General features: G+C 36.1%; 1 pseudogene; it reads right to left on the bottom strand.

Moving 5' to 3' along the window:
- Positions 1 to 7,236: 7,236 nt before the first annotated feature.
- Positions 7,237 to 21,930, bottom strand: LOC121752662 (annotated as a pseudogene).
- Between the last annotated feature and the right edge of the window lie 481 nt (positions 21,931 to 22,411).

The following is a 22,411-nucleotide window of genomic DNA, read 5'->3' as shown; positions in this document are numbered from 1 at the left end:
ACGAGATCTCCCACTTGAAATTGCAGCTTTTTCACCCTTTGGTTATAATACCGGGCTACTTGCTCCTTGTACTTGGCTGCTTTTATGCAGGCCAATTCTCTTCTTTCTTCGGCCAGATCTAGTTCGGCTCTCAGTCCGTCCTCATTCAGTTCTGCTAAGAAATTAAGAGTTCGGGGGCTGGGTATGCCGATTTCAACCGGAATCACGGCTTCAGTGCCGTACACCATCGAGTTCGGCTCCGGTGTGACTTCGGTCATTTCGCCTGCCTCTGACTCCGGCTGCTGTGATTGCTATGCTTGATGGTGCCGAGCTGATTGCTCGGCACTTTTAAGCGCAATCTGCAAACACTCGCTCTTTTTTGATCACCTCGGATGACCGCTATCCCTCCTTTAGTGGGGAAGGAGTTCGGCGAGGGAGCCTCTGATCGCTATGATCGGGCTTCTTTTTGTCTTCTCTAGATGAGCTGTCTAAAGACCGTTTTCGACGGTCTGCCTCATCGGCACGAGAAAACTGGTCCGCAATGTCCCACATCTCTTGAGCTGTTTGCGGACTGCATTCCACGAGCTTTCTGTAGAGAGCTCCGGGCAGGATTCCATTTTGGAATGCCGAAATGACAAGTAGATCATTGAGATCATCTACTTGTAGGCATTCCTTGTGGAACCTCGTCATAAAGTCGCTGATCTTTTCGTCGCGACCTTGACGTGTAGAAAGCAGCTGAGCCGAAGTGATTCGGGCTTCCGCTTTCTGAAAGAACCTCCTGTGGAAAGCATCCATTAGATCTCGGTAAGATCTAATGCTGCCTTGGGGGAGGCTATCGAACCACCTTCTTGCGTTCCCGATAAGCAGCTCGGGAAACAGCTTGCACATATGGACCTCATTGAGACCCTGGTTCACCATGTTATACTGATAGCGTCCCAGGAAGTCATGAGGATTCACCAACCCGTCATAAGTCATCGACGGAGTTCGGTAGTTCTGTGGAAGGGGAGTTCGGGTGATATCGTTCGAGAACGGAGTCTTCAATGCTCCGTACATGGCGAACCCGACATCTCTTCGGTATGGAGGAGATGGAGATCTCCTGTGATTCCGGTACGGAGGAGGAACAGGAACATGTCGGGGTTGAGGATTCTTCTTCCTGGAAGACACGGCACTACTGCGGTAGTGACTTTCATGTCTGGATGAGGAAGGAGAATCCACCGTTTTCGTCTTCGGCTCTTGGCTCTTTTGCAGGAAGGCTAAGAACTCATCCTGCTTCTCAGCCAAGAACAGCTTGACAGCCTCATTCAAATCAGGCTGCTGGGAAGACTCGGTGTGTGGACCTTTTGAGCGGCTTGTTCCTTCATCGTGAAAACTGGAAGTAGATGTCTCCCGAGGCTGTTTTCCGGACCTGCGGGCTGGACTAGCTTCCTCATGGTTTTCACGAACGGTATTACGGGTAGTATGTGATCTGGTATGCATTTTTTTGGGGTGGAAAAAGGGTCAAAAATTCGCTTTATCACAAATTTGGTTCTCTGTTTCCCACAGACGGCGCCAGTGATGGTTGGGCGAATTTTTGATGGTGATGAATGTAGGAAAATACAGATCACGATACAGAGATTTACGTGGTTCGATTTACTGAGGTAAATCTACGTCCACGGGAAGAAAAGAGGGCAGAGTTGTATTGCTTGATCTGTTTTCTACAGCTTACAATACAGACTTGCTATTTGATCTTTGATCTCTAGAGAACTTTTCCTATCTGATCTAAGTTCTATTTATACATTGAACTAAGATCGTGGCTTGCATCACCACTAACTAGGTCGTGGCTTACATCATCACTAATTAGGTCGTGGCTTACATCATCACTAATTAGATCGTGGATGTCGTGGAGGTCATGAGATCTTGCATGGGTCCACCACTGAATAGATCGTGTAGTGGAGGTCGTGGAGGTTCTGCATGAGTCCACTATCTCCCAGTTCGGTCGAATACTGAGACCGAACTGCTGAACTATTGCCGAGCAGCTTTTGCCGATCTGAGAGTAGAGCTTGATTGGTCGGCTTTTACCGAGCTGTAGGCTGGGGCCGAACTCTTTGGTAATGCCGAACTGATTGGTCGGCTTTTACCGAGCTGTAGGCTAGGGCCGAACTCTTTGGTAATGCCGAACTGATACTCTTCCTTGGTCTTTGGGCTGATGGGCCATCACTGCTATTGGGCTTGTTTAGTCCGTACCCCATCACATACTTAGGTATTTGAATCTACACAAAAATTTATATTGAAATTCATAAAAGAAGAAAAAATTGCGAGCGTCTCTATCTAGATAAGCTTAGATAGCATGTTGGTCGCTTCTAGATTCATTCACTTGCTAATTTTACTTTTACACTAATTATGATATTAAAATGTTGAAAATTCAGTTTTAATCTTCCAAATTCAGTTTTGAGACTTTTCAAAATCTTCCAAATTCAATTATGAAAATTGAAACCTTTGTAATGATTGATTAGTGGGAATCCCTAATAATTAACAATATTCCAAATTTGGACATATACATATATATTAAAGTCAATAAATTCTTTTACGAATCTAACTCTTCCAAAAACCACATTCGCTATAAATAACGAACCCATCTCAACAGAACTCATCACACACACACACAAAAAGATAAATTATCATATCAAGCAATGGAGAAAACAATAATTTTATCCTGCATTCTTCTTATCATTCTCTCCACATGCGCAAGCACAGCGCTCTCAAAGTCCTACTCGCAAAGCTCAACGTACAAGGCAAGCCAGTCAAGCTGCAGACAACACACTTCCATTTCTTCATCCACGATACCCTAAGCGGATCCAACCCGCATCGCAGGCCCACCCGGGCAGGAGAGCAATCCGATTGGGTTCGGGTCCGTGTACGCCATCGACGACTTGCTGACGGAAGGGCCGGAGATCACGTCGGCGGTGGTCGGAGGAAGAGGAAGGTTCAGGAGGGCTCAAGGGACTGTTTTCGTCAAGACTTATTTCTTGAACAATACTAATGGAGATGCTATTCTTGAGTATGATATCGAGGTTGCTCACCCTTGAATGCCTACTAGTGTTAGGGTTGCTGCCTGAAAGGGATCATGATACGTGCGTGCAGACATATGAAATATCTCTCTTATCATTATTTAATTAGTTATTGATTTGCATATTTTTCCCATATCATTAGTTTCTTATTCCCTAAGTCGGAGTAGTTCTATAAATAGGAGATATTGTATTCTTCTATTTCAATTAAGAAATATGAAATTATCTTTTTAGCTTTTATCGTATTTTATCTTTTTGCAATCCTAAATCTTGGTTTGATCGTCCGGCAAAGCTCTGGCGACTGCCTTTTATCATGTTAAGGGAACTTCACCCTTAACAATTGGTGCTTTCATTGAGATCTCTTCCTCTGAATCGCTGTCTACATGTCGTACAGCTACACCGGATATCAACTTCGGCAGGCAGATTACCACCCATGGCAGCCCGTATCTCAACCCCTGCTCCATCCGATCAGAGCGTTAGATCAACAACCAACATATCCATATCCACAGGATGAGATAATCCACCCACAACACCATCCTTACCAAGCCCGTAAACCCACTTCCTGGCACCCGCCATGGCTGCGCCAGGAAACTGCGTATCAGCCACCACAACACCACCCATCGCAACCCATATATCAGCCATCACACCATCCGATTGGATCATTAGATCTGCAACAATCATATCCTGTGGATAGACACTTCCACCCACAATTTCATCCCTACCAGGCCCGATAGCCCACTTGCTGGGACCCGCCATGGGTGCGCACCCAGCAGAGTTCTTTGACGTATGATCAAGCGCCGTTGTTATATCCGCAACCTCCCAATCAACCGGATTGGCAATGTATCCCAACGACTAATGATGTCGGCCATATGGAGCCTCTCGACATGCCATGTGATCCAGTGACCTCCCAACTGTATCAGATCACCTAATACAGTTTTTAATACACTATGTACTGAATATGACCTGATATAACACGGCTGCTCTTATATTTTAAGATTTGGAGTTTTTGGTGCATTGGTGAGTCTACATGAAAAACGAAATTTATTATTATTTTTTTAGTAAACTTCATTATTATTTATTATTATTTTTTAGGTATGAATATGTCCATTGACATTCTTCTTTTTTACTACTCACTCCGTCTCATAAAGATTATCTCACTTTGACCGGACACGAGTTTTAGAAATGAGTTAATGGAATATAAGGTTCACTACAAAAAATGGTAAAAAGTGAAACAAACTTTATGGGACGGACGAAAATGGAAAAATGGGACAATCTTTATGGGATGAAGGGAGTATTAATTTCAATTTTATTATTATTTTTATTACTTCCTTCATTTCACAAAAGTATACATTGGGATGACACAAAAGCACACAATTAGTAAAGGAAAATAGAGATACGAAAAATTAAATTTACCACATTTAAAAAAAAGTTATTAAAAATAAAAATAACTAATTTATTGAAACAAACCAAAATAAAAAATATCTATTTTTATGGGATGAAAGAAATACTATTGTTTCTATTGAGAATAATATACTATTTTCAGTGGAGATTGCAGCACATTTATAGGACGAATCAAATTGGAAAGAATTACTAATTTTATGGGATGGACAAAGTAAATATATATGTAAAAGATAAATACAATAATAATGAATATATGAAATAATTAATAGAAAGAGAAAATAAATAATAAAATAAGGGAGACATAAATAGAAAATATGAGTGAATTAGTTATGGTAAGAAAAACGCCTAAAATGAGACAATTAAATAAGGAAACGTTTCACCTTAATTGATTAGTCATTTACATTTATTTCATAATTATTTTTTGTCGTAATGGTAACAAATCATTAGGAAGATACGAAAGATCTCACCTTAATATATTTATTATATGTATTTCGCTGCTTTCCCATAATTGCAATGGATATTAATACTCCATATGAGAGTGAGTAGAGTATGCCAACACAAACATATCAACTCTTGTTGAATCTATTTACAAAATTACTCCCACACCTCTTCTTGAATCTAAGTGTACACCCACCTACTATTATCCAATACACCATCATTGGCGTACAACTTTCGTCCACAACTTTTGAAAGAATCTATACTAATAATAAAAAATAACAGTTGGATGAAACTACTATGATACCCTTTTTTGGCAGAAATTTTGTCTATTTATTGAAAGTTAGTCCCTCAGTTTCACTATAGTTGAGTCATTTTATCATTTCAGGAAGTTCCTATCATAAAACACTAAGTCTAGAAAAGGTTCAAAAAATGGTCATTCGACAAATTTTGAGACGATCTTTCTCCAATGAAAGAAGGTCAGCCGAAGTTCCCAAAGGGCACGTTGCCATCTACGCCGGTGATAATGAAAACAAGCGGTTTGTGATTCCAGTCACGTACTTGAACCATCCTTCATTTCAAGAATTGTTGTGTCAAGCCGAGGAAGAATTTGGGTCAATCACCCGATGGGTGGACTCACCATACCTTGCAGTGAGGACTTGTTTGTAGATCTCATCTCTGGCTTGAGCAGAAGATGATTAATAGCATGTACTATTTAGGTTAATCCAATTACATATAGTAAGTCATTAATTAAATAATGTCATGTACTAATTATTTTAATAAAATAAAAGTAATTAGTCTTAAAACCAAACTCGTTCATCAACTTTTCGAATAGTAACAAGTTAATGAACCAAATTATTTACTCCATTTAAATTGGGTCATTTGATAAAATTTATCAAAAGTCAAACCCCATTTAAGAAAGGCCCAATTGATCCAAACATAAAAACGTGCGTCACCATTTAAGAAAGTTGTTGGCATGTGCGTCCTACTTTTATATATTGGTTTTATAATAAATTGTGAGTATGAATGAGTTAGTGGAATATAGGGTCCACTATAAAAAATAATAAAAGTGAAAGGTGATAAATTTTCAGGGATGACGATGGAAATAAGTAACAAATTTTCAGGGACGAGTAGCATAATGGGAAGATGTGATTAGGACATTAGGTAGATCAAGTATAATGTGTTTGAGACTTAGATCACCCTTTTTCGCATTTTTTTTGTTTTTTTTCTTTTTTTCAATAGTATTTAAATTTTAATTAGCATATGAATATAAAAAATTTCATTTTCTTTCAATTTAATTCACATAAAAATATTATTGGCATATGAATGTAATTACGTGATTGGGTGACAACAAAATTTAATTATTTAATTACTAGAATATATAACAAATAGTATGAAAAATAAATAATAATTAAAAAGTACTAGTAAAAGATTATGTTGAATTCCCTTCGTCCTCCATTATGTGTCCCAGTTTATCCTTTTAGTACATCTCTTGTTAATTGTCTCACTTACTTTTAGTAATAGACCCTACATTCTACTAACTTATTTTCCTTATAAAATTATCTCTCACATTATATTATAAAATTAATAAAATATAATAGTAGGACTCACATACTACTAACTTTTTCAACTCACTTACTTTTTCAAGTCACTTTCTTTTATGAGGTATTTTTTAAAACTCTTGTGAAGTCAAAACAAGACATATATATAGGGACGGAGAGAGTATAAAAAATGTCCTTAAGCTTTCAATAATATTACCAATAAAATGTTCAAACTAATAGGTAGTACTCATTCTACCCAAGAATGTCATCACTATATAATTACTGAGTTTAAGCAAAATAATGCTAATAATAATCCATCCATTCCAAATTAATCAATGAATAAGTTAAGAAAATACTTTTAGTAAGTTGAGCAGAAAAAATAAAATATAAGTGATTATGAGTAAAGAATAAACAAGAGAGTTTAAAAGAATTGATTTTTGGAAGATTAAAAAAAAAATAATGATTCATTAATTAGATTGAGACATCAAAAAAGGAATGCCAACTTAATTCACTTAGAATGAGGAAAAGTAGAGATCTATTTAGCCAAAAATATGAAGTACGTCGTGATCTGCATCATGGAATTGTGTTTGTGTATAGACTTCTTCCACGAAATGAGCTTTTGATTAAACACAGATAAGAATTGAAATCTATTTACATCTACATGTTACATCGATGTCACGTTATACGACGTTACATATATAGATGACATAATAGCAGGCTTGATTTCTTAGACAATTAATCGTCTATGTAATTTGTAGTCGGATAACTGAATAAACTAGTGTAAATACACTAGTAAAGCAAGCTAAAAACAGCCAATTTTGAACTTTGATCTAGTGTGAAGCCATAACAATAACCATTTTAAACATAAATCTCGAAAATGTGTAAAAAACGATGATAGAACTAGCTACTAGCAACACCAATACAATAGTACATATATTAAATTCTAAAGTCTGAACAACTAAGAAGCCTGTCATAACACATCAGTTAATAACAAATTTAAAAACTTACAACATTCAGAACGATTCAGCCAAGAGAAGGAGGTTTTCGAACTTTTGTAACTTGCTCAAACCCATACGAAATCTCTATCAGCTTTGCTTCGCTGCCTTTCAATCCTCTGAAGCATATCCCAAACGGCATCCCGTCTCTCTCGTAGATTATAGTAGGAGCAATATAAACTTCACACATAGCTCTAGATTATAGTAGGAGCAATATATATAGGTCCAAGTAATGGATTTGAAAACTAGAAGTGCAAATACGTACCAACTCCGGATTATTCTCGTTGAAGGCGATGATATCTGCTAAAGAACGCACAGGAGAATCATCCAATTCTTTCAGGTAAACGTGTATGTGTGCCTTGAACTCAGCCGCCATGATTATTGAGATCTCACCACTTTGATTTGGATCAGGAATCGTCTCTATTTGATCTATCTTCAAGTTGTCAATTATTTGTGCACCTCTCAAAACAACATCAAACAAACTAAACTTCCTACTTCCTTTAGCTCATCAGATTCAATATTAGAGTTGATATGAAAATTCACCTCAGTGTATCTATATGAAGCTCAAAAGCTTCAGATTCAGCAGTACCATGTATTTTCTCCATGAAGGGATGCCTAATTATACCGAGCCTCTTTCCTTTCAGAGCATCTTCATTAAGAAGCCGCCTTCAGGGATGTACTTGGATGCCTCCCAACGGGGTGTCATCTGCTCGGCTCGTGAGGCCAACAGTTGGCTTGATCCCCACGACCGAGCTGTTAACCGAGGGACAGATGATGGAGCTGTGAGTCTCACTCCCGAGGGAAACACACACCATGATATTGCAGATCCACTGCTCGATCCACATGGAGTCCCAGATGACAGATACGGATTCTATAGCATTGACAAAAGAATGAAAAACTATGGCTACTAGACAACAAGAATCTGTTAAACATACACCAAATCTCTCCAGCAACCCCCAAACTAGACCTGGTTGTTAAGCAGTCAGCTTGAGTTGAACTGTCCTTCTCCAAACGGATCATGTTTACTCATACTATAAATTTGTAGGTTCCAATGAACCAAAAATCTTTGCAGGCAATCACACAAACTATATCTAATTGGCAAGCGCAATGTATGATTATCTACTGTACAAAAAATTCACAGAATTATACACACCAAAAAAAAAGACGACAAGAGAGGGTTAAGAGGCACAAACCACTCCTTGTCCGGAGCGAGCACACCAGCCATTGGGAACTCCACTGAGAGAACGGAACCTATTCCACTCACTCAAGCTCGCCTTACCTAAAATCAAGGCGCCGCTCCACCACCGCAGCGTCGCGCTGCACCTTCGATCCGAGCAGAGCGTAGGAACCGGCGGTGTTGTTGAGCTAATCGCGCGTCCCGATCGTATCCTTGAGGAGCACTGGAATACCGTGCAATTCCCCCAAATCCGCCAATCCGCCGCCGCGTCTCCTTCCGTAACATCCCAAACTTTTGTGACTTCTTTTTATGTTATTGGAATTTTGGAATTTTGGAATTTTGGAACGTTTGATTCAATATGATTAAGTGTTTTATGTGAAATAAATTGACGTGGTTATTGTGGAATGACGAGCTTGAGATTTTATATTATTCCAATGTGGGGAAATAATTAATAGGACCATGCATTTATTCTTTACCAAGTCAATTCATTGAAAAATTCGGCCATCCCTAACTATTGAAATAGTACTTCTTTTTGTGGATTTAATTAATTATTTTGGGACATTATTCCAAATTAAATCCAAACCAATGGACCTTAAATTACACTACATGAAATTCGAACTACATCCATTTATCCTTGGGAGTTTCGAAAATCTCCAATAGGAGATTGGATTATTTTTCATTTGATTTAATTGGTGCTTTATTGACTCTCCTTCTTTTGAATTTAATCCAATTAAATCATGTTATATTTTATTTCTTCACCCCAAAATAAAAGAGTTAGGATTTTTGCCTTGGCTATTTGAGCCTAGTTTTTCGGCCCCCTCCAATAAAATTTGGGAGAATGTTTTATTTGTTTCCTAATTTGTGGGATCCCTTTTTATTCAAATAAATTCTCATGTCTAATTAATTGGGTATGTGAATATTTTTCTTCTATTTTCCTCCATATCACACGCCCCCTATGCAATATTTTCCTTGTGGGAATTTAATCAATTGTTGCCTATTTTATGGGAGCCTTTTTTTCATAAAGAAATTACCTAATTTAAATCCTATTCTTTTAATTGAGGATTTAAATAATTTCATTGTGCAATTTCTTCTTAAAATTTTCGGCTCCCACCCCTTTTCCCTACTTGGAGATCTAATTTATTTGTTTCCTTGTATTCATTATTTTTATTTCCTAAATTATGAATATATTCTCTCCAAGTAAATATTGATATATTTCCTTGTAATTAAATCAACAAATTTTGGAATTAATCCCCTCAAAATACACGCTTACTTTGTGTTCTAATTGTGAGATTTTTATTTAATTTATTCCTCCCACAATTTAATTATTAATTGGGTGTGAATTAAACCTAGTACATAAAATAGAATAAATCCTAACCCTAGCCACTATTTTCACACGCCTTCCTCTCCCTCATTCTCTCCCCACACGCTTTTTTCATCTTCCCCCACTCTCCCATCTCCAAAAATCTTCCATCCAACTCTTTTTCTTGCAATCCGTTGAAGTTATTTTCGAGAGCCTCCGACGAATCGCTTCACTCTTCGTTCTACCGATTCGTTTTGTCAAAGGAAGGTATATTTGCACACTTTTTCTCTTCCTTCTCTTTTGAACCGTGTTTTGAGTCCTACATGCATGGAGGGAGTGTAGGTTTGATAGATCGCAAGTTTTAACGGGAGGGAAATTGTGTGTTCGTAAGAACTTGTTTGATTTTTACGTTGTTGATTGGAATCATGTGTATTGGATCGAAATATTTGTGAATAATATGAGTTTGTATGCAAATATGTGTATGAGGAACGTGTAAGCATGATTATGTGTTTTCGAGCATGAAAAATCGGTGGTTGTGTTGTGGAAGTTTTAAAAACCCTATTTCCGAATTTGAACCAGAAATCTGTGATGCACGACCAGTGACTTATGATCTGTATTCGACCCATCAAACGAACGAATTTTGCTACGAAATTTTTACTGAGTAAACTTCGAGGTGTTTTCTGTGTCTCGTGTGAATTTCAGCCTGTTTTATCGAAAAATGAATTTTTAATAAATTTTTGAAGTTGACTGCGCAAATCTGCCAGAGACGTGAGTTCTCGCCATGAATGTTTCGTTTTCTGTTTGACTGACCAAATGACCTCCGATTGATGTGATTCTTGAACTATATGAAAATTTGAAGTGTCTTCTGTGTTGTGTTAAAATTTCAGCCTCTTTCCTTTCAGGGCATCGTATGAAATTATGGTGAATTTTTCAAATGAACTGCGCAATACTGTCAGAAATTGTATGTTCCGACCAGAGAGTTCAATATGTGATATGACTGACCAAATGATGCGATTTTGATATGAAAATTTTCATGGATGAACTTGAATGTGTCCTCTGCATCGTGACCAAAATTTAGCATGTTTTGAGGTCGGGTGAATTTAAAGTGATTTTTACAAAACGGTCGCGCAATTCTGCCAGTTTTCTGCCTTGATTAAATGACACTTATTTTTCAAGTTTAAAAGTATTGTATGATGCATGTATGTCCAAGGAATGTGCTTAAATGTTGAAATCACTTGTGATAAGTTGAAATGTGTTACGTGTGTTTACACCTTTGAGATGTATGTTGGGTTTGGGAAATTGAGGAAAACGATGAGAGGGAAACTATAGGACATGCATAGTAATGTGTTGTTGTGTGAGGCTGACTTGTGTTGTCGTTGACAAGGGTGTTGTGTACTCGTGAGCTCGAGGATCGAGAGTTGCTAAGTTGGGTTGTGAATTGCTAAGATAACGAGGTGGGCTTTCTTTTCAAACCTCTTTACTTTTCCGAAAAATATTATGTGGAGATATAAGGGTGGTTTAACTGTTATCTCATGCCATGTTGTTTTTGTTATGAGATTGTGTGCCTGATGCCTAGTTCGTATGAGTTTACTCCGTTAGGCTATATGGCTGTGTTGTGAAACGAATTCGGGTCCGAGTAGGGCCGTAAACCCTGTCGGGCTGTGTACACTGGTGGGATCGTGAGCCGTCCTTGCAAGTCGGCCGGTCTCGTGGGCGAATAGTGTGGCCACACTATCGTCGCACTGTGATGTGATTGATGGATTGATGTGAAAAGTGGGGAGATAAATTGTCTGGCCAGACTTGAATATTTTTGTGTTTCTCGTGATATTTCTTACTACATAAAACTCGAGATCACTGGTATGGATGACATAACTTATTAAAATGTTTTCGGCATGAGCCCATTGAGTACAACAAGTACTTAGCCCTGCATATTATCTTTCTTATGTGCAGGTTGAGCGGGATGTTGCGGTGGATGTTGAGCTGGCTTAAGTACCTAGGATGCGTTGTGTCTTCATACATAGGCGTTATCCTTGACTCTCCTTAAACCTTATTTTTCCGCTGCTATAATTTGAACTATGACACAAGACTTAATCTTTCCTTTATGTTTTTGTGTTTGAACCTGTATGGTGGTGATGAGTTTTAAACAAGTTTTACGTTGCCTTTTAAAATGGTATTCTTCGAGATTTAAGTTAAATGTTTGTTTTACTTTAATTTTTAATTGATGTATTTCTTAAGTCTAATTTTTCCGTTGTCCTTTTTTAAAAGTATTTTATCTTATGTCTTTTCGAAAAAAATATAACCTTATAATCTTTAAACTAAGTTGTTTTCCCTTCTTTAAATTAATTAAGTTGTTCTTTTAAACTGTTATCCATGCACGTCGGTCACGATCGCCGCGTTTGTGGTACCCTTTGTATGGGCGGTCGTGACAGAGTGGTATCAGAGCTTCGTTCTTTCGCTCTGGTCCGAGAGTCTTCTTTCATTTTAAGTCTAAGTTTTTTTTTTTTTTTTTTTCATTTTAAGTCTAAGTTAGTGAACCCTTTTTTACTAGAAGTGTCACGAAGCCTCAACATCCAAAGCATCACGCTCAACCAATGAAAGTGAGGTATGTCTTAAATTGTTGAAAGTATGCGAGATTGATGCATGAAAATGTATGATGATATGATATGACGTTTGACAAGTTTATGCATGTGAATGAACGATATGCATGAGGATGAGTTGTGATGGGATGACTATGTGAGCATGACTGCTACGATAATCTAAGCATGTATTATGTGTGTGAATATGACGTTGTGATAGTATGATTACGTGCAATACGAGTATGAATGACATGATAATTAAACCACGTGTTATGTATATGTGAATACGGTATTGTGATAGTATGATTATGTAGAGTATGAGCATGATTGACATGATGACTTAAATATGTGCTATGTGTGTGAAATTGTTATGACGTAAGCATGTGAACATAGGAAGATGGCGTGTTTTACATGAAAGGTGGAAATTGACGAGTTGTTTTGAGAATGTTGAAATTTTTGAAAAAAAAATGAGTAATCTAAAAATGTTGTTTCAAACATATATGTGAAGTGCATGAGTGTTTTGTTTGGAATGCAAATGTGTTATGAGTTTTGAAAGATGTGCATGGTGTTTGACATATAAAAAAAATGGAAAAGGATTTTGTGATTGATGTTTTGCAATATTAATGACTATTTGTTCTAGTGGAGTTTGGTTAAGGAAAAATGTTTATGTTGTGGAAAGCTGTCGGAATTTTTGAAAGAAAAAATATCTTTGAATTTTAAATGAAAACATGTTAGTTCTTTCTTTTGGGAAAATTTATTGATCAACGGAAAATGTTGTGTTTATGAATGGTTCAAAAAAAAAATTTGGAGTTTCGAAAAAAAAAAATTTAATTAACTTTTCGTTTGGAAAATTTAGCTGCGAAAGTGTGATGTTATGTATGTTATGAGGTGCGAAATATGATGCGTTGTTCTATGGAGTGTTTTATACGCATGATGAAAGTTGATGCAAAAGCATGTTTTAGTTTGAGTCAAAGCTTTTACTTTAAAAGTGAGATGTGGAAAAAAAATTTGGGAACATGTGAAAGTTTAAAGAAATTTTGTTTCTAAAGTTTTGAATATAATTGTGAAGTTCGAAAGTGTTTGCTATGGAATGTGAAAATGTGGTGTGTTTATCTTGAGGTATGAATGACGTAAATTGTGGTAGATGATAATCTATGAGATGATGAATTGTGTTGTGAACTTAGAGTACCTAAAACATAAGTCTAGTTGACCACGCGAATCGTAGATCTAAGTTGGAAACTTAACTATTGCTGTTCCAAGCAATGAAACATAAGAGAATATGAGAGTTGAGGCAAACGCTTAAGTCAAGGTGTGAGACAAGAAGAACCGATGCTAAAAGATATTTTCATGCAACGATGAGCGATCATACTCGCGATTTAAATTAGTATAGTGTAATCTTGCGTAAGTGGCAATACAATGGAGATGATCTTCATACCCTACTAAGTAGCACGAGGATGATAACAATGTCCTACGAGGATAGTCAGTATGACATGCAAAAGAAATTACGAAGATGTAGATTCCGACTACCATTATTAGTGGCAATGACACGAAGAATCTCAGTGCGGAATCCACGGTTCTTAGAGCGATGTTACCAGTTTCGGCTTGCAAAAGATGAACGAGGGGTGCGACTTTAATAGCTAGAACAAACTATTCTAATCAACAGTTCTTACTTGGATTCTAAGAAGTTATCTTTCAGGACCTTTCAAATAGCCGTGAGCCCTTATCGGTTTAACAACTTGTTCCATTCACCCCTTGTAAGTGATGCATAATGTTTCTTTTCCTCCATTGAGTCATAACTCATTTTCAGTTCTTGGAAAGTGGTGTTGCCTTCATAACCTTGGAAACTTGGGTTGATTGTAGTCTTCTTTAACCTATTATTTATACGGACCATACTTTGACTTTGTAAGCCTTTGCTATTGAACTTCATTCCTAAGGCTGCTTGCAGTTATGTCCTTCAATATAATCAGGTTTCGCAGACATTTTTTTATGGGCTATTCTTCTTTGAGTTTTCGTTCAGTTTTTCATTTTGTCACCATGCATGTGTCAAGTTCTTTCTTACATAGTGAAATTCTTTTTGGTTCAGTTCCACTATGTGTATCCTTTCAATATTAGAACACTTCTTTCTACAACGCGAAGTTAAGGCCTACATTTTATACCTTTCCTTGACAAACTTAATCCACTTGATTGTTTTCGAAAGCCCATTTGACTTTGGTTGCCTTTCACAAACTTATGAACCCATTGATGTGATTCTACCATTCCATATTATGATTTTCGTTGAACCATGATCAGTACCATTTTGTGACAATTGCCTACATTTCTCAATACTCATGCAACTGATCATTCTTTTTCTCAACCCTTTAAGTCATTATCCATTGATGTGTGGACCTTTCAAATTCGGTCGAATAACAGAATTATCTTGTTTGGTATCCTACCATGAGAATTGAGCTCCAATTCGATTCCATCATATATTCACATCTTATGTTCCTTCAAGCCCCGTGGGGATGATTATAACCAATTGCTACAATTCGAAACCGGTTCATATCCAAGCTAAGAATGTTTGAGTATATTTTTGACTTCGTGATTCATATTCTGATTAAGAAACTTTCAGCAGTGTTGCTACACTTTTGAAATCATTTGATATCCAAGTTAAGACTGTTTGATAAAATTTTGAGTTCTTGATACACATTCGGAGTTCTTGAAGCGACATTGCATGGAGAGGCAAATTTCTTTTCGAGCACCTAGCAAAGAGCCGACTATCTCGTATGGAATTTCCATGAACAGACGAATTCCTCTTCAATCGGAGTCCTCGGAGGAGCCCTTGTTGTAGCAGAGAAGCAGGTGGAAGCGCCGCTGCAGCACCGCCGCCGATCCCGCATTCTGTGAAACCATGATTCTGCGCTATTGTCGTGGATCTGTTGGCTTTGTTGGAACCACTGTTTGAATTGCTTCCACGCGTACTTTGCCCACCGGAGTTGCCATTATTTTTTTGTTTTCAAGATGTTGTGGATGAATTTCAGTGGCAATAGCTTCAGTGTTGAATAATTATAAATTTGACAATACAAATTAATGTAACCAAATAAGGAGTTACTGCTTAGATGGTGATCGGAGGACATTTTATTCTTGGTTAAAATAAACAAGAGTGTTAAATAAGTGTTTGCTAGAGTGTGTTACTAAGTCTCATTTCATTCTTTGTCAAAGCAACTCCTAATTCATTCGATGATTTTATTTATGTCTTAATTGAACAATGACCTATGTTTCTGCATTCATCTTTGTCGCTAATTTATCTTTGGTAGGCTCGTAGTCTGTGTGGTTTTATACAATTCATTGGATGAGTTTATAAGATTTTGAACAAAAGAGGCCTAAATTAACAAAACACATCACTCTTATTCTGATTTTACTTCACTCTTATGTACAAAACACATCACTCTTATTCTGATTTTACTTCACTCTTGTTTACAAAACACATCACTCTTAAACTGATTTTACTTCACTCTTGTTTACAAAACACACCACTCTTATTATGATTTTACTTCACTCTTGTTTACAAAACACATCACTTTTATTCTGATTTTACTTCACTCTTGTTTACAAAACACATCACTCTTACTCCGATTTTACTTCACTCTTGTTTACAAAACACATCACTCTTACTCCGATTTTACTTCACTCTTGTTTACAAAACACACCACTTTTATTCTGATTTTACTTCACTCTTGTTTACAAAACACATCACTCTTACTCCGATTTTACTTCACTCTTGTTTACAAAACACATCACTCTTATTCTGATTTTACTTCACTCTTGTTTACAAAACGCATCACTCTTGTTATGATTTTACTTCACTCTTATTCACAAAACACATCACTCTTATTATGATTTTACTTCACTCTTGTTCACAAAACACGTCACTCTTATTATGATTTTTTACTTCACTGTTATTTACAAAACACATCACTCTTAGCATGATTTTACTTCACTCTTGTTTGCAAAACACATCGCTATTTTACTTCACTCTTGTTTGCAAAACACATCACTCTTAGCATGATTTTACTTCACTCTTGTTTACAAAACACATCATTCTTAGCATGATAATGCTTCACTCTTGTTTACAAAACACATCACTATTTTACTTCGCTCTTGTTTACAAAACACATCACTCTTACCATGATTTTACTTCACTCTTCACTCTTAGCATGATTATTTTTGGGACAATTCAACATTGATATTATAATTAGATCAGAGCAAGAAGAAACAGAAAGGGGCTACATCTGAAATGCATAGCTAAAATCTCACAAAATTCAAATACTACACTACATCCCATCATAAAAATTGCAACGATATCTTATCACCTAATGTTAATTCCCTAATTAAAGGAAATCAAAACTAAGAAAAATAGAAGATAAATTGGGAAATGCAGGCTAAATCATATCATAGATCTGTGTGTTCCCGCTCGGGGTCAGATGCCACGATCATGTGCTACAAGATGTCGTAGAGCGGCCCGCCCTTGGCCATCGCCTCCTTCTTCTCCTTGATCACCGCGATGAGCTCTTTCCGGAGCGCCGCCGCCGCCTTGTTGACGGTGGCGGTGTTGTTGGCCGCTGGAAGAGTGATGATTGGAGACACCGATGCAGATTCCTTCGTCGGGGAAAGAGAGTCACTTGAATCGCGAAAATATTGATAATTTCCAATTGAATTCCTCTTCAATCGGACGAATCGGCGGTAGGAGAGCTGAGAACTATTTTGCAGAAGAAGGAAGAGGATGAGAAGAGAAGAAAGCGGTTTCTTTTTCAAATGCCAATGATGTAACCTAATTTTGGATGTGCAATGACCATTATACCCCCGCCTTATTATTGTGGAGTAAATTTGTGATTGAGGGAACTAATATCTCATTAAATTCAAAAATTAATACTAGCCCTTGATTTTTTTGATCTTGTGGCTATTATTTGTTCTCTAGTTATATGGTTAAGAGGTGTTTGCCATAGATCATGACCCTATATAGAGTTATATATATATATATATATATATATATATATATATATATATATATATATATATATATATATATAGGATTGTATTCAAATCCTTTTCTCCTTATTAATCCAATCTCCTTCTTAATCTCAGCCCCACGATTTTGTCATCCGACGGTTAGATTGATGCCACGTGTCATTTAATAATGCAGATTTTCAGTTAAATAATGCACACCGACTAATAATGCACCGTTATAGTGTAATAATGCACCGTCATAGTGTAATAATGCAGATTTTCAGTTGAATAATGCACACCGAAATGCACACCGACTAATAATGCACCGTTATAGTGTAATAATGCACCGTTATAGTGTAATAATGCAGATTTTCAGTTGAATAATGCACACCGACTAATAATGCACTATTATAGTGTAATAATGCGATCATCTGGACCGTTGATGAATGAGATCTAACGGTCCAGATTAAGAAGGAACTTAAATTTAAGGGGAGTATATCATATGATAACCCCCAATTTGTGTGATAACCCTATAACCAAATCTGGACCACACATATTTTCTAATCTTGTGACTGAGATTCAAACTTAGATTTACTTCATAAAAAAGGCGCAGAGGGTAAATATGTCATTTCCCTCATTTAATTTCTGAATTTCGCTCCATTCTTTCACTCTCACTGCATAAAATGATAGTTTTGCCGGATAGAATTATACTCTGAGTTGATACAATGATATTTTTACTGATTTGTAGGTATGTACATAAAATGATAGTTTTGGCGAATAGAATGATAGTTTTGGCGGATAGAATGATACTCTGAGTTGATACAATGATACTTTTACTGATTTGTAGGTATGTACATAAAATGATAGTGCTGGCGGATAGAATGATAGTTTTGGAGGATAGAATGATACTCTGAATTGATACAATGATACTTTTACTTATTTGTAGGTATGCACATAAAATGATAGTTTTGGCGGATAGAATGATACTCTGAGTTGATACAATGATACTTTTACTTATTTGTAAGTATGTACATAAAATGATAGTTTTGCCGGATAGAATGATAAAATTGTGTTTAATTGCAGAATTTCAATCTAATCCAAAGTAATTCACATAACAATTTCCCTTATTAAAAATAGAATGAGACAATAGTTTTGTGTACACACTGAAATGAGTCCACTAAATAAGATTACATTCATTTAATTATCATCAAGAGAAAAGAAATATTTTATTACCTATCATAGATCGTACGCTAAGTACGTTGAACCTTGAAAGATAAAATATTTTATTTTCCTGCCTAATCTGCAAAACATCTACCGAAATTAATTATATTAGATCAATTAATTTATCATTTGAAGACTCTAGTTAATTTTCTCGGTTGTTTAAACATGCAAATGTCTTTTTATACTTTCACTATCAGAATACAAAAATTTCTGACATTTTAATATACGAGAACTGAACTTTCTTTTCAATCATGTACTCCCTCCATTTCTTTAAATTAAAACCCTTTCCTTTTTTAATTTGTTTCTTTAAATGGAAACCTTTTATTTTGAAAATTAGACCCCACAATCAATTAGCACTAATTCCATTATCATATATCACGGTCGAAATACCGCCGATGATAGAATGGCCGAGGGACTGCCACCGCCGCATCTTCCGCCTCATCGGCTTCACGTTGCACAGCTGCAACAAGATTTTAGAACTCCAGATCTACCGCTTGTTGGAATTGTTCATCGTCAGAATCCATAGCTGCAAGGTTGAATTGAAATTGGAAGTAAATATTGGAAAGATTGGAGGAAAATGGAAGTAAAATGGAGTTGGAAAAATGGAATGGAAGTGTAGTATTTTATAAAGAATTTTCGAAATTTTAAAAAAAAAATTAAATTCCGCGGCCCAGCCACGAAACGTGGCCCGCTGCAGTGGAGGGCCGCGGCCGCGGCTCGCCCTCGGCTCTCGGCCCTGCGCCCCGCCTCTCGGCTCTCTGCAATGGGGGGCCGCGGGCCGCGGCTCCCCATTGTGGACACTCTTAGTCGATTAAAGCCACTTTTTAGAGACCAGCAAAAAGTAAATGCAATTCGCTGCCATTTTTTGAATTTTAAACACACAATTACACATTCAACAAGATTTAGTAGATACTACATTTCAACGGAAATGAAATCTATATCAATCAGATCAACACTCATTTTGTAAAACAGAATCACATTATCAAATTGCAATTATGGGAGTAAACATCGATCAATGCTAATTCTTTACCAAGCAAGCTAGATTAGACTAATTCATTGATGGATAAAACTTGGAATTTATACATAAATAACAACGAAACTAAAATTCAGCTCAAAATCAAAACGAACAGAATCTTAAAACAGTATATTAAATAAAAATATACTCCTCGCTTTCAACATCAATGACGAAATCAAGCCAAATCCACTCATATCAAAAGGAAAATTCCATCAATGACAGAATGATACGATTATTATTATTATTATTATTATTATTATTATTATTATTATTATTATTATTATTATTATTGTTATTATTATTATTATTATTTAGTTAGTTAATTATGGATTTGCATATCTTTTTCATATCTTTTGTCTTGCTCATTAAGTTAGTATCCACTATTATAAATAGTGGACATTATTCTTTAGTTCGATCATTCAAGAAATATCAATTATCATTCTATTTTATTTTCTCTTACTCTCTTTCCTTTCAAACGTGCAAAACGCACAAAACCCTAAGGATGAAAGCACCAATTGTTAAGGATGAAGATCCTTAACTCGTAGATTTTGCGTCGAACGTCGCGGGAGCTTTTGCCCGTCGATCAATCCGGCGTCAAAATTAGGATTTTGTGTGTTTTGCACGTTTGAAAGGAAAGAGAGTAAGAGAAAATAAAATAGAAGAATAATTGATATTTCTTGAATGATGGAAAGGAATAACAATATCCACTATTTATAATGGTGGATACCCCTAACTTAAGGAACAAGAAAATAATCCTAATAAATATGAAAAGATATGGTAAATCAATAACTAACTAAATAATATAGATATGGGGATAATTTAGGAATATGTTCGTATCAGACGGAGATAGCGTTGGCCAAGCAACCGCTCCAACGGGGGCTTGGCCGGATCCGGACCCATTTATAAAGAAATTTTCCGAAATGATAAAATGACTCAACTATAGTGAAACGGATGGAGTAACTTTTAATAAATAGACAAATTTTCAGCCAAAAAAGGGTATCATAGTAGTTTCATCCAACTGATATTTTTCATTAGTATAGATATAGAGTCTTTCAAAAGTTGTGGACGAAAGTTGTACGCCAATGATGCTGTATTGGAAAATAGTAGGTGGGTGTACACTTAGATTCAAGAAGAGGTGTGGGAGTAATTTTGTGAATAGATTCAACGAGAGTTGATATGTTTGTGTTGGCATACTCTACTCACTCTCATATGGAGTATTAATATCCATTGCAATTATGGGAAAGCAGCGAAATACATATAATAAATATATTAAGGTGAGATCTTTCGTATCTTCCTAATGATTTACCCCGCTTGATACCATACGACATAAAATAATTATGAAATAAATGTGAATGACTAATCAATTAAGGTGAGACGTTTCCTTATTTAATTGTCTCATTTTAGGCGTTTTTCTTACCATAACTAATTCACTCATATTTTCTATTTATGTCTCCCTTATTTTATTATTTATTTTCTCTTTCTATTAATTATTTCATATATTCATTATTATTGTATTTATCTTTTACATATATATTTACTTTGTCCATCCCATAAAATTAGTAATTCTTTCCAATTTGATTCGTCCTATAAATGGGCTGCAATCTCCACAGAAAATAGTATATTATTCTCAATAGAAACAATAGTATTTCTTTCATCCCATAAAAATAGATATTTTTTATTTTGGTTTGTTTCAATAAATTAGTTATTTTTATTTTTAATAACTTTTTTTTAAATGTGGTAAATTTAATTTTTCGTATCTCTATTTTCCTTTACTAATTGTGTACTTTTGTGTCATCCCAATGTATACTTTTGTGAAATGAAGGAAGTAATAAAAATAATAATAAAATTAAAATTAATAATCCCTTCATCCCATAAAGATTGTCCCATTTTTCCATTTTCGTCCGTTCCATAAAGTTTGTTTCACTTTTTACCATTTTTTGTAGTGAACCTTATATTCCATTAACTCATTCCTAACACTCGTGTCCGTTCAAAGTGAGATAATCTTTATGAGACGGAGTGAGTAGTAAAAAAGAAGAATGTCAATGGACATATTCATACCTAAAAAATAATAATAAATAATAATGAAGTTTACTAAAAAATAATAATAAATTTTGATTTTCATGTAGACTCACCAATGCACCAAAAACTCACCAATAATGTTTGACCAAAAGCCGTTGGATGCCATGTTGATCAAGCTGTTGATCAAGTCGCAGCATGCCGAGTTGATCAGGCTGCTGCGCACAATGCTGAGGTTGTTGGGCATGGTTATCGGTACATGGCGACGAAGCGAGAAGCACGTGATAAACAAACCAAGGCCGTTGCGCTAAAAGAACCAATCCGAGAACTCGCACGAGTTACAGCTGTGATTGAGCCGAGCACGCCAGCTAAGGTGGAGGACAACCGTTATACTTGGAGAGACGTGTTGCTCAATGGAATAAAGAAGAGAGAGACTTTGTAGAGTTAGTTAAAGTAGATTGCAGAGTTTGTTAAAGTAGATTAGTACAATGTTCTGGATGGTTCAAATCAAGAATATATGTATTGTATCTGGTTACATTCAATGTAATGAAAACACATACGAAGTGTTCTTGCTGAAAATACACCATGTTGTTATCATCTTTCTCCTTTATGCTCCATTTGGTTTCCTTTCACATGTGAGGTGCAATTAGTTTGATTGTTCAATTTCATAATCTTGTTTAGCTAGTTAATAGTCTAATTAAAACTAGGGCTTTTGCCCCAAATTCTGG

The sequence above is a fragment of the Salvia splendens genome, chromosome 10, assembly GCF_004379255.2.
Source record: "Salvia splendens isolate huo1 chromosome 10, SspV2, whole genome shotgun sequence".
In the NCBI taxonomy this organism is placed as follows: Eukaryota; Viridiplantae; Streptophyta; class Magnoliopsida; order Lamiales; family Lamiaceae; genus Salvia; species Salvia splendens.
Note: the sequence above shows the minus strand (reverse complement) of the source record. Positions and strands in the feature narration are given on the sequence as shown.